A 14,503-nucleotide genomic window follows, 5' to 3' on the forward strand; every position below is an offset into this window, starting at 1 on the left:
TACATGACAGTTTGAGACTATAGGAGATAGGCAGGTTGGAGAACTGTTCATCCAGGTCCGAGTGCATAACTGCAGACCATGAAGACTGGGCAGGTTGATGAGACCACGACAACAGATGTAGTATGGAGCTCCACAGGTCAGAAACCCGCAACTCGAGACCAGAGACACTCACAAGAAGATGGAGGAGGAAGGGAGAGGTGAGGATGGACCCGCATGAGTTAACATAGGAGAAGCACACATCCACAAATATATGAGTAGTAAGAGAGAATAAATTAGAGGACAGGAGCTTGGTCATGTCCATCGTCCCCCAGCAGCCTAGGCCTATAGCAGCATACGGTTTAGTCAGTCGAGCCCTAGCTTGATCAAAAAGGAAAGCCTTAAGCTTGACTTTAAACGTACAGAGGTTCTCTGTCTCCTGACCCCAAACTAGGAGCTGGTTCCAGAGGAGAGGAGATTTTAAAGGGAGTCAATGAAACGAAGCTAAAATCGGAGTAATATGATCTCTATTTGGACAGGTAGACAGTAATGAGTTACAATAGTCCAGCCTGGAAGACACAAATGCATGAAGTAGTATTTCAGCATCACTCGGAGACAGGATGTTCCTAATTGTGACGATATTACACAGGTGAAAGAAAGAAGTCCTGCTCACTTTCTTTATGTGAGAATTAAAGGACATGTCCTCGTCAAATATAAAAAGTTTCTCACAGTAGTTGTATTTGTCGTGTCAATATATGACAGACCCTCTGCACATTTCTGATAAGGTCCGACTTTACGAGTTAGGGTTAATTACGTTTTGCTAAGGTTTTCAGTAGTGGTGCAAGTGAACAGTAATCTTGTATGTCTGAGATGAGATGAGAATGAAATGAGAATATTACCACCTTTTACAGTGATTTATCCAAATGTTTGCTGTGAAAATAATTTGGATGACAAATTGTTGCCATTTTATGAATGAGTGAAACAGGTTGATAAATGAACCCTTGTATTAATTCCATGATAATGTATCTGATATCAAGCATTAAGTATAGTCATTATAGGATTTTACATTGTTTTTTAGAAATACTGGCTGCCATGTATAATGACCTTTTAAATATAATTAATTTGTCTGCCGTTTTCTGGGAATTTCTGTTGAAATGTACTGTGCTTCAGCTCTGTATGCTGCTTACACATTGTCAAATTGGTAAATGCAATTCTTAATTTACATACTCATAGTTTAATATTTATTTTATGATATTTTTCTGTTGACAAAGCACTGAACATTTAATAAAAAAATTAGACCTCAACAAGTTCACACATTTATTTCTGTATAACACTAGCAAATATTAGAAATGTTCAAATATTAGAATTCTGCTTTAAGTTTTAAATTAAACAAACTTCACTGTAACAAGGCCAAGACCAGCAAATGACAACTGAGATATGGATGAGAATGTATGTAATGAAGGTTTTACTCTGTTCTTTATATGTCCTATTAATCCAACCCATAAATGACATATATATCTACAACAGGACATAATGTGTAATGGGGGTACATGTACTAGTAGTAACAACCATCACTGTATCAGTAAACCATCGTCACCACAAACATGACATGAACATGCCAGACATCATCAGCAGCTTCCAGATACACAAGTGTTAAATGACAGACTGGATGAATTCTTTGTTTAACTTGAAAGCAGCTGTTAACTTTGAAGCCAGATCACAAGAGCTCAGTCTCAGCGACCACACTAACAGCTGCAGCAAGAAGCTCCAGAGCTGGGCTGCTGTGCTGTGTGGTGAAAAGGCTCCGTCTGCACCCTCGAGTCTCGATTGTTCCTCGACATCAGACAAAAAGCTGTATCGGTAGACTGGCCACTATCAGACGTGGACAAACACTGTCTCATCCTTGGACCACTGCAGTCCTTCTCAGACTGTAGTCTCTCGACTATTTGCCACATCATTATGTACACTAGTGAAAACCAATGAATACTGATGTAGTAGTTCTGGACTAAATCATATTCAGTAATGGTTTAAAGGCTGTGGTTTGTAGTACCATTGACTTGTATTGTGTTGCACCAACACTTTTTTTATTATTTTAACAACCCATTGCCGTCAGCGAGATAACAGAAACACCGTTTAATTCATCTCAGTTTAAAAGCACCACAATCTACATCCTCCAGAATTATCATCCACTTGAATTACCACCTTTCTTGGTGTGGCTCAGTAGGTAGAGCGGTTAGTGGTTCAATCCCCGTAATGTGCCAAATGCAGAAGTGTCCTTGAGCAAAACACTGAACTCCCAGGTTCTCCCAGTGTGTAGTTGGTTAGTGAATGTGTGTTTGTGTGAGAGAATGGGTATATGTGTCTGGGTGACACGTGTATTAGTACCAATAAGTAGAAATATATAAATAAATATATGGTAAACAGAGACCATTTACCATTTAAATTCTTTCAGCATAAACTGGACATTAGAACATTAAAGGGCTGTTTACGTGTTGGACTGTTACATTTAATGAATGGTCTCATTTTCACTAGTGTACCTGCTATTTAACGACATTATATACTGTATAAATATTTTTTTGTAGCCTTTTAATTCCTTAAGGAAGTAGTAAAAGGCCAGACCCAAGCTTACACTGCTACACTAGGTCATGGGACACCTGCTAAACCACATGAGCTGTTGGGGTCTCTTGGGGTCTTGGGTGGCTGTGACTCAGTAGGTAGCGCAGGTTAGGGGCTCGATCCCGACATACCACATACCAAAGTGTCCTCGAGCGAGACATTGAGCGCCCAGTAGTTCCCAGTGCATGACCTTAGTGTGTGAATGTGTGTGATTGTGTGTGCAGATGGGTACATACGTACACTGTGAATGTAAAGCATTTTGAGTGCAAGTAGGTATTAGTACAAGACCAGTTACCATTTAAATACTTGCCAACCTATTCCCATTTTTTATTATTTATTTTATATAAATAAATCAAGATGAGCCTGAAAAAAGAGGAAACAATAATATGGGAAATACAGGAGATGGGGAAAAGTTGGAAGCAGAGCTTACTGTAGTATGGGGGAAAAGAGTTTCTCTCAGAGTCCTCTGTCTTCATGCTTCAAAATAAAAGAGGGGGGAAAAAAATCACATGCAGGGCCCCGGCCTCATTTCTATGGCAACCTGAATGCTATTATCGTACCTTGCCCTTCATTATGAAAGGATTACAGTTGATGGGGAGCGAGATGAGGTGGGGAGAAGGCTGGACAGTACACTGCATTTCCCTGCACTCAGCTGTGAAACAGGAGGAAAAGTAATGAATGGGTGTAAAGAAAAACTCCGCAGCGTAGTGCAGGCAAATTCACTGACACAGCATAAGAGTTTAATAATGCCAGGGATTTTCTGTTGCTCAGCCATGACTGAGCGGGTATAACATAAGAGGAGTGAGACTGAAAAAGATTTAATGACGTTAATTTAAAGCTAAACGTGCATATTCACATGTTTGCCATTACATCTACGTCAGTCAGAGCTGTTAATGGGTAATTTGAAAACAAAACACAGTGTCTTAAACCTACAACCGTATTTAATAGCGTTTGCAGTCATTTGTTTGGGTAGTGCTTTTAGTAAAAGGACATATAAAAGAGCAAGATTGTAGGTTGGCAGAGTTGCTTTTCTTCTGTTTGATCAAGGAAGTCACTTTTCAGCTGCACATTCTCCTGACTTACTGATTTATTTTGTACAGCATTTACAGGAGGGCCTAAAAATTTGAAAATCCATTCGCCATAGTTCAGTGACATAGTGAAATGATCACTATGCCCATGTAAAAATGTGTCTTTTTTTTTTGTTTTGTTTTCTTCATATTCACGTTGATTTGTCTGAGAAGCTTCAGTGCTAAATTAGGTCTGACAAACAGGTGCCACGCAGAGGGGACAAGTAGTCAAGACCCAGGGAGCAAATGTTGCTTTTCTAAAGCGTTGACCCATGATGATGCAGGTTGACACCGGAAAATAAAACAATGGCCCATCCTTTTCACTGTCTGCTGATGAAGACTGCATCGTGTCGCTCCAGAATAAGTGGAGCCTGATGACAGTTGGGATTTTATTTTGCACTTGATCAAAGAGCGTCTCTGGATTAAGTGTTTTCACTCAATCAAAACTTGTGTAAAACTATCCTTTAAGTGCAAAAGTAATCATGTTCAGTTCCTCGGAGCTCATTTGGATATTGTTGCATGACTGACTCTAGTGTGAGAGGAGTGAATGAGCCTCAGTGTCTCCAACACAGCCTCAACATCAACGTCTGTTCAGCAGAGCTAAACTCTTACTATTTTCCCATTTCTTGTGCTTCCAATTTTGGATACTCACTGTAAGAAAAAAAAAAAAAAAAAAAAGAGGAAAGCTTTTATTTCATTTTCTGTTTAGAATGAAATAATTGAATGAAGTGATAATAATACACGGAGCAGTTTGGCTTGATAAGTGGGCTGCATTTTTCTTCCAGTCTGGTGATCACAGTTAAAGTGGAGTAATTCCACTGAACAACAAGCCAAACGTTTCCTAAACTGAAAATTATTTGAATTGCTTAAAAGACACTGAGTCTGATCGCTGCAAAGACCGTTCGGCTGAGCCCTAAATGTAGCTTAAAACTGTATGTTTATCATGACGTTGTTAATATAATCCATTAAGCTTATGTTATTATGACTAAACAAATTGCCCCTAATGAGTGCACAGAGACATAATGCTAATGAAAGTAAAATAAGCCTAATTACACACAATAAATAGCCCACTGGATGGAACTGTTTGCGGACACACATGCATGGGCAAGTTAGCCGCTTATATGAAAAGTTGTTTTAAAGCAGCTCTTAATGATTCAATAAGCTATGAGCGTAGTTAAATACATTTCAGCGCTGGCGGTAGTGCTGCTGTTGCTAACTGTGTGAGAAGAGTTAGCAGGGTTAGTGTGACAGTGCATTAGCAGCCAGAGTCCATTCCCTGTGTCCCCAGAGAGACCAGAGCGGGCATATTAACATTCTCCTCAGAAGGGCCACAGGATCTGCCTTCAATGCCGTCTGACTCCAAACAAAAGACAGCATGCATGTGTACGTACGTGCATGTGTGTGAGGCTGAGTGTTTGGGTGTGTGTCTGTGTGTGTGTGTGTGTGTGTGTGTGTGTGCAAGATGAGGAGTAAAACGCAGGGGGAAGAAATGAGGGAAACATTCTACAGTAGGAGAAGGAGATGAGTTTCTGTTAAAATGTACCGTTGCTGTATAGATTTGAAATTCCTCCTCGGTCGTACTGTAACCATAACCGTACGTAACGTATAACCGTAATGTGCTGCAAAATCAAAAGAAGGCAGCAGTCAACAGGTTTTCTGTCACTGTCCTGGTGTAAACGTTTCCAAAGCATGTACTTCTTTTTATACCAGTTGCTGATTTTTTGTTTTATCACACAATAAAAACATAAAAATCCCCAGTAATTTCAAAATTCATTCTTCTCCCACTGAGGTTTTACAATGTCTTACTTTTGTAACCAATCTCTATCAACACTCTTTAGTTAGTATTGATGTTAGAAACTGGATTAGTTGCTATGAAAACTGTAACCAGGTGATTCATAAGTAGCTCCTCTCACTTACTCGCTCATATACCATGTCTATTTTTATTTGTGCAATTCTGTTTCTGTAATTTCCTTTAATGACTGCCTTTCAAACCTGCTGCATGTGTTGGTCATATACAAACCATAATAAGTTAGAGGGCTTTTCTTAAATCTGATTATACCCGTGCTAGTGCTTGGCTGCATCGTTTTTATACAGTACCCAGTAGCAACTGTACACAACCACTTCCTATGCATAGCTCAAACATCTGGCATTCATCACCGAGTGCCTGAAATCTTTCTGCATTCCATGTGCAAACGGCACCGTGTCATGCAATCTATGTCTGCTTTGCTGCAGTGAAGATGGTTCGCTACAGTCTTACAGTACCAAGAAAGGCAAGGCTCTGCACTTGTGCATGACTACAATATGAAAAGCGATGCCACTGGTCACTAGTTTTGTAGTTATTCAGTTAAATAAGCCACTGTCTAGGAGTATCATCATCTGGTATGTGTTGACAAATGTAACTTAAAAATCACCTCATCTAACGTGTATGTTCTTGGATTATCTATTTTCTGACATGGCGGTTGTCATTTAAAGCTTTTTTTCTCGCCTCATGCTTTTGCAGTGACAGTAGCACACATCAGTTTCTTTAACTCAATCAATGTACTGATCTGTTCGGCTTGATCAGAGCCTCTGGGGGAAAAAGACAAACAGCTAGCAAACTGCCCGTGGTTTTAACAAATCCTTCAACTAGAAGTTCAACTAGAGCTACAGAACCGTAGTGGTAGACTTCACTGCTAGGTCTTTTTATGAGTTATATCATCTGTTATCTTTACGTGCCTTTCTCTTTTGCTGGGAGGTAGCCATTTTAACGAGAGTGCTTGCCTCCCCAGGTGAACAAGTTCATTGCTGCTTTCTGACATCTTGAGTTCAGCACTTCCTTAAATGATTGCGGCTGGTTTAAAGAAATCAAACCAAGTCAGAGCATATTTTCCTCCTAATAATAAGGAGGTCATCAAGGCCATTCTCCAGCTGTGTTTGTCTACGTGAGACTACAGGAATATGCTACAGGAGTCACCAGGACTAATCTTCAGGGCACCATACACGTCAAAAATTGCAAAGATATTTTTTAAGTCTTGTGAACTGACTAATTATGATACAGTCACTTGTAAACAGATTGCAGGGCCTATGTTTTCTTGTTTTTTTTAAGCTGTTCCCTTTATCTTTTTTTGAATGATCAACAGGATGATCCAAAAGGCAGCACTAACAATGCAGTACAATTCAATCAAATGTAAAAACAGGGTTGGTCATACCACTGGAATTTATAGCTCTATGCCGTCAATCACTCCTGTTGCTTTGTTAATTCTGTTAACAGTGTGTCTTGGTATTTTACAGCATGCTTTATTGTGGTGAGTTTGTCCGAATAAGAAAAATGATACATTCATCATTCAGAAAAGCTCTGTCCCACTCAGCTGGACTGAAAAGATGAACATCAGCTAAAAGGTGGCAATAATTTAACACTCATTTTACAGCATTGTACTGCAGTACATGTATATCCAGAGACAGTAGTAAAAAAACAAACAAACAGACAAAAAAACCCCGGCTCAGATGCATGCATGTATTCTCAGGGGACAGCTTAGTTTCTTCAAGGCCTTTATGATTTCATTAGTATGTTGTCTTCTTGGCAGCATGTCTGAGAGGATCGAGGACCTTCTGAACTCACTGCTGTATCACTCTGGCCTCCACCTACTCACATTCATTTGTTTTTCACAAAAGCACAGTTCAATACAGCATTTGCGTTTCCATGAGATAACATTCCACTTTTAGCTTTCCCTTGAAGTTCAACAAAATATGTTAAAAGCACACCATTTTTTTTTTTTTAATCATTTAAATTATTGATCTCAGTGAAAATAGTCCACTAAGAGTCAGCGTGAGCATGTGCAACGCAGTCATTTTATGATGACAGTCTGCTCTGTGCACATATGGGTAAACAGCACAGTTTCTGCCAAACAGAATTAGGAGCACTTTCTTACCACTGCTCAGTTTCTCTCTCTCCACACCTCCTTTCCTCTCTCTTCTCCTCATTAAGGCACGCGGCCTCACAAAGAGAGCTCCTATACTGTATGTACTCATAGCATATAACAGTATATGGGATGAGCAGAACGAAGCCTTGCAGAGTCAGGCACAGATTGTGGTTCCTATTTTTATCTGAGAAGCACCCATTTCATTATCTCCTGCAAAGAAGGGATGCTACTCTTCATAGTTATTAGTAAAATGACTGTGCTGCATGGTACATGTCAAGGAAGAATAAGAATACAATATTTCGGCGACATTTGCATGCATTTGTAGGGGAGCGATTGTTTTAGGAATAAATAAGTCGAAATGTGTTGTAAGATGTTGGCGACAGTGTCCACAGCTCCCAGGCTATCTATGGCAGTTTTATGCCCACCTAAACATCCCAGGTGTGTCTGCCCCTGCGCAGCAACAAAAAGTGTCCATTAGCTGGGGTGCAGGGCAGTGTTGTGATAAAGCTGCGCGAAGACAGGACTGGCATGGAACATAATAACAGCGGCAGGCGAGAGATGCTGGCGAACAGTTGAGGCTGGGTTTGGTTTGAGTGCAGCAGAGGCGGGCAGACTGGCAGCACAGGCAGTAACAAGATGGCGGCGGTCTGCAGCAGTGAGTGTAGTAAGCTCTGTCCAGGGAGAGAAGAGACAGAAAGGCGTAAGTGTAACCTCCTCAGGGCACCTAAGTGCCAAGGATCACAGAGGTTTGGAGCCAGGCACTTTTATGGGGTGGGGTGGGCAGAGCGGCGCCAGCACCCACGGGAGCACCGATAGGTGAAGGGGGTGCGAGAACAATGGAATGGCTGCCTCCCAGACAGAGCTGCCGTACTGCAGTGATAAGGGAACAGGAAGGAGGGGGGCGGCACAGGAGGTAGACACACCTGCTCCTGCTGCTGGAGCAACAGCAGCTACAGTAGCAAGAAGCAGGCAGAGAAAGGGTGGGCTGGATTCAAACGAGAGTCCAGCCACGCATCCAGCGATCAGATGGCATCTCAGGACAGGAGAGCATCAGCGAGGGTACAGCACAGGGGAAGGGCAGGAAATGACAGGCGAAGAGGACGTGAAGCTGATAAAACCAACCACTGCCATGTGCTATAGACTCACATTCATGTTTTTATTAATACATTTAGATGTGATAAAAAAAAAAACAATACATCTACAATGTTGAGGTTTTCTCCCATTGTGTTAAATTCACAGGATGACCTCTTCGTTTAGTGCATAATATCTGCCGTCGTGCTTTATGATTAAATCTGAACAAATTCACAAAGGCTATAATAACATCTTTCTGAACCTGGTTAATGAAATGACAGGCTGGTTAGTGTCAGATGCACTTCCATTACTTCCATTACCTCTTTACTTGTTCAGTGACTGACACCGAATAATGTGCATACACTTCTCAGTGATGACTTTTAAATTTAAAGACATACTGCAGCCAAAAAATGTTATGAATGATGTATTTTTAATGGTCTTAATGGCCATTTAATAGGCTGGAGGAAAACAAATCTGGGACATAGGGGCAAGGCTGTAGTGTGAGGTCTTAGTGATGTCTTGTGTGTGTGCACATACAAACAGACGATAATGGAAATACAGCGTGTACGCTTGAATTGCAGACGAAGCATAAACCTAAATGAAAAGGTTATACCACACTGGAGTTAGCTGCTTTCATTGATGACTCATAGCCGTTACTTTTTGTCTGACCACAGGTGACATTTTAAAATCAAACACAAATCAGATCTGCAATTGTTTGACAAATATTCAGAATGTTACTCGTTCCTTTCTTTCTCCTTACTGTCTGTATGGATGTGTCCTGCTGAACAAGGCAAACACTGACACCATGACCTACTGCTGCGGAACTGCTGCTCCAAAGCCCATCGAAGTAGGACAACATTGCATTACTCCATTTACATTTTAAAAGCCAAATACCCGTATAGAAAAAAGAAAAGAATTTTGCATAGTATGAAGACACAGGGAAGATGAAAAATATTCAGAAAGCGTACTGTAACTGAGAATAAAAATGTGATTTAAGGAGGAATTACAATCACAGACATAAACGGCACAACTGCTCAGTGTGCATATGATCATAAAGTGGCTGTCAGCCTCTGGGCAGAATGAATTTAGAGTTGGTAATCTTACAGAAATCTGTCATTCATTCATTCATTCAGTCGTCATTTATCTGTTAGCAAGTTGTGTTATTATTTGGTTGTTAGGTTAGCTTGCATTACATGCTGCTTACATCCTCTTTTACGGCTTCATCCACACAAAGTAAACTGAAACCAGACTGGGGGGAAAAGCTCTCAATAAGATATGAAGTGCGTGACAATGCGAATGGGTTGCAGATTTACAGAAGTCATTGCTCATTAGGAACGTTAGACCACATAATAAAAATGCCGATTTAATGAATCTCTAAATTCCTTAAGGATGCCGCGTAGTACCAAAAATGGCAGATGTTTGTATCTGATACGGCTAAAAAACGCCTTCACATCTAAGTTACAAAAATCCAAGCTTAAAGCTACTTGTCCGTCAACCAGATAATCACTTTGAATCCAAAAGAACAAATGGATGCGGACAAAAACATCAAACAGTAACATGTTGAAATGCCGCTGACAGACTGAGAGAAACTTCAGTGTCTGAGGAAGAAGTGGGAGACATGCAAAGGGTAACATACTGTAAGTGTGGACGAAGGGAGGGGAGAGCTGCAAATGAAGCTGTTACTGTGATTACCAACCAATTAGAGAAACAGATGTTTGTATCCACACACAGTCCAACACACCGAATGGTAGTTTTAAGCAGAACCATAAGCACCAAAGTCCTACACACTCAGCCAGTGAAGACCTTAAGTGGCCTCACATATGCAGTACTGCATCAAAAGCCAGGGTCGAACACTGTCACGATCCGGCCCTCCTGTAGCACACATTAAAATGTAGTTCACACAATAATAGTCTTTTAATGTAATGTCGCATCTCACTGCTGCTCTGCCTTCATCCATAGTTGATGAGGGAGGCACCCTGCAGCACACATGTACAAGTATCTTACAATTCCCATTCAACCGTGTATAGTGCCGTAATGTATTCAGTACCTTCCATTCACATATAACAAGACACATAGTGAGTATCAGTATAGGTAACATATAAAAAGGAAAGATGATCATTTTCATGAGGTCAAACACAAGTGTACTGAGCTTTCAATGTCACGCTCTTACCAGTACTTTGTGCTGCTCTCAAGATGAGGCATGAAGAGCCTTAGACGGAGTAGTCTAAATAGGGAGTCATGAGGACAACTGCAATATAGTAAAGCACCATTTCATTCAAAATGTGTACTTTACAAACTAGCATTAAGTCTTAGAGCATTTATTTCTACTATACTTGTCTGACTTTGTTGTCTGCAGCTTTCCGTAAACGACCATACAGTATATACAAAACAGTGTATTCGCAGTTGTCTTTTACAGCCTGAGTGAGGTCCTTGTGTGGCTTGTCTATGTTGGCGTGTGCAAAATTAGTCACTATGGGTGTGACCTTAGACGGATATTCCTCATTCATTCATTGTACCTGCCCAAAAACTGAGAGCAACAATACTGTAAATGTGACAGAGTTTTGCCAAGTCACCCCACCTCGTCTGGACATCCCTCCATTCTGGTCACATGTCCTTCATACCCACATTCCTCTGTCCATCTCCCCCTCTCCCCCACCCATGCCCCACGCTGTGTCTGCCTCTGGGTCTAAATCCCTCCATATCCTAAAAGAAACCCAACGTTCTTCCTTTTCGCTCCCCTATCGCTATTTTTCGCTTTGGGGGTGGGTCATATTCGCTGTCATCGTGTCTAGCAAAAAAAAAAGCAAAGCTGTCCCTTCTTCGTTGCGCTTTGTCTCATTCCGCCATGTTATGTCTTTTCCTTTTTTGTTTTAGGATACAGAGATGTGTGAGTGCCCCTCGCAGCTCCCAAGAACCCAACCCGTGCACATTACAGCAAAACGTCACAAGTTAGGGTCTCAGGGAATGAGAGAGGTACAGATTGCTTTTTGTCTGGCCTTTCCTACGCAACATACAGTAACTCATCTGCTGCATGAGCACCATGGCTGAGGCTGGAGCAGACAATGGAAGCTTCCCCTATCCCTGGCTTTGTGCTGGGCTGTACCCTAACTCTCAGTTTTGCTTCGAAGTCCAGTCTGGTCTCGGCAAGTTGTAAAACGTCGGGATACATCGGCATTTGGTCACCCAAGCAATGCTTTGGTAAGACATTACGTATCTTGGTATTTTGCGCATGAGTCGAATACCGTCGCTCATCGTAAACCATAAGAATTTCACTTCATGCATGAATACTCTAACACAAAAGCTGACCATACATAATCTGATTTCAACTGAACACACATATACTACACAAACTGCGCTATAATCATCACTCAATGGTCACACACACCCAGACAGACAGCACTTTACTATCACATGATGTTCATAAGAATGGCTGGAGTCACTGTCACAGACTAACTGGGTTGGACCTGGTACGATAATCAATTGTAAAGCATCTTTGATTTTTTTTTATTTTAAATACCAAAATCCTTCACTGCACACATGCAGCAGTACTAGTCAGACGACAAGGACAGAGGCTGAAAATGAACTGTCAGGGTCTTACGCGAATATAAATCCATCCCTAATACTTAAAAATCCAAAGCTCCTTACCACTTACTCACTCTGTCTCAGTGAGATCTCCTGACACGCCAGGCTACAGCCAGTCCTCTGAGACTGCACCTGTCAATCATGCGGCTTTGACTTTCTGGAGGGAAAGCTCATTCGTCAGGTGGACAGAATAAAATCTGACCGCCGGTGAGATGAAGAGAGGTGGGCTGGGTGGAGCGCTGAGCCGAGATGCGAGGAATGAGAAAAGGAAAGAAGACAACTCACCCAGCTGACCGAGGTGGCGGAGGCTGCCGCAGTCCCCTCTCTCTCTCTCTGTCTGTCTGTCTGCGCCGGTCAGCCTAGCAGAGCAATAGCGGATGTGGCCAGACAAAAACGGAAAGCTGCGAGAAAAAAAAATAAAAAATACTGGAGAGAAAAAGTAGAGGAAGACTTTAGTGTTGCTAGCTCAGGCTTTGTTGAATGGATCATTGGGAGTAGCGCATGAGGCTCTGCTCTAGCAGATTGCTGCTGTCTAGCCGTCTGCTGCTCAGACATGCAAGACTGTACCATGTGCAGTCAGAGAGAGAGAGAGAGAGAGAGAGAGACAGAGAGACACAGAAAAAGATGAAAGGGAGGGTAGGTGTTAGGTTAAAATAAGTGAACAAGAAACATTATAGAGATGGGTTTAAATAAAATAGTAGTAAAACTGAGTGACAGCAGAAAATTGAGTAAATAAGGGGGAATAGCCCACTTTTCAAAACAAAGAGCATCAACAGAAAATGGTGACAGTGCACACAAAATCTATCTGTCGTAAGCATAAGAGTAGTGCACAAAGCATGAACTGGGGAGACATTATCAATGGGCCTTTACCGCTACTGCACACGCCTGCTGACTAGTACGGGAGAGCAAATGATAAAGAGACAGAAGGAGCAGAATAAAAGCATCATGTCTGTATTTAAAGTAGCATCCAATGTAAATCAGACTAAAAACATATTGTACATCCAATAAGCCAACAATATCACAAGGTCGTGTGAATCATAGCTTTACATCAGATATTAAAACAGAACCAGCGGAAGTTCTTGTTGTTTAAATTTCACACGTACGGTCAAATCAAAAAGGTTCAGACACAGAGCGACAAAACTGCCACAGAAGCGAATAATAGGAAAAAATGTGTAATGCCTGTTGCTGTAGTGCCTCTGCCTGCTGCTACTCACCCCTCTTTCACCATGTGACACTACTACCCATCTTTTTCTTCCTGTCTGTCGATTTGTCTGTCAGTCCCCTGGCTGTCTCACATTTTTTATGCTCTTATTCTGCACCTTAGTCTCTCCAGATCACACCTCCCTGTCTGATTCTGTCTCTCTGCGTTTTCTTTCCCTCCTCTGCCGTGCACGCTTCATGGATTGCAGGCTCAAGTCCCCAGGGCAGACAAACTGTAGAGCTTCAGCTTGCCCCCTCTGCCTGTTACATACAGCATCAGAACAGCAGTAGCAGAGTGGGGAAAGAGAAAACAAATATCGCCATTCATTTCCTCCCACAGTTTAAAACACTCAGACTCTAAAGGCCTGCTGCATGCAGGGGAGAGATAAGGAGAGGTAGAGGAATGAGGGAGAAAGGTAGACAGAACAAGAGCATACAGTAGTAGTGAAGAGAGAGCGAAGGCAAAGACAGGCAAATAAGCAGTCACGTTTTCATCTTACAATGTCTGTTTTCATGCTCCTTTTCATTTAAGAAAAGAAAAAAAAAATCCTCCTCCAGTCGGCAAGTCCAGTATTCTGTTCCTGTCTCGCTTGCCCTCTGTGTCTGTGAGAGTGACTGAGTGTTACAGCGTGCGTTCATGGAGGAGGGTGGGAACAACAGAAAAGGAGGGAGCAACGGAGAGAAAACGCTCCAGTTCAGGAAGCGGTAAAGGAAATGTAACTGGAAGCCTGGTGGTGTGGTACTCTTATATTTTATCAGTATTAGTCACCGTAAGGCAGCAGAAAGGGCTCGTGAAATGAAGACGAGAGACAAGATGGTAGGAAAGCGAGGCAAATGAGGAGAAGAGGGAATTACCGGAACAGGGTCCCTCCTACGGACAACGCACAATGGGCTGAAATCAGCGACAGCAGAAAAATGGCCTGTGTGGCCACACACTGCCTTCTTTCCCTCTGCTGATTTAAAAAGATTCCTCTAAGAATACAGTCTCTTTAATTTCAAGGCCAATTAAAGAATAATAAACAGAAAGAGAGCGACACCTTCTTTCCTTCTTTTTCAGCTCTCATTGACCTTTTTCTTAATTTCTGAATTAAA

At 41.7% G+C, this 14,503-nt stretch overlaps 1 long non-coding RNA gene across 1 annotated transcript; it reads right to left on the reverse strand.

Moving 5' to 3' along the window:
• Positions 1–6,915: 6,915 nt before the first annotated feature.
• On the reverse strand, positions 6,916–14,454 carry LOC125021331. The gene is made up of 2 exons (XR_007114323.1): positions 12,497–14,454; positions 6,916–8,229 (listed from the first exon to the last, which is right to left on the reverse strand). It is a non-coding gene; the product is annotated as an uncharacterized LOC125021331 (long non-coding RNA).
• Positions 14,455–14,503: the final 49 nt, after the last annotated feature.

This window comes from Mugil cephalus, chromosome 15 (assembly GCF_022458985.1).
Source record: "Mugil cephalus isolate CIBA_MC_2020 chromosome 15, CIBA_Mcephalus_1.1, whole genome shotgun sequence".
NCBI classification, from domain to species: domain Eukaryota; kingdom Metazoa; phylum Chordata; class Actinopteri; order Mugiliformes; family Mugilidae; genus Mugil; species Mugil cephalus.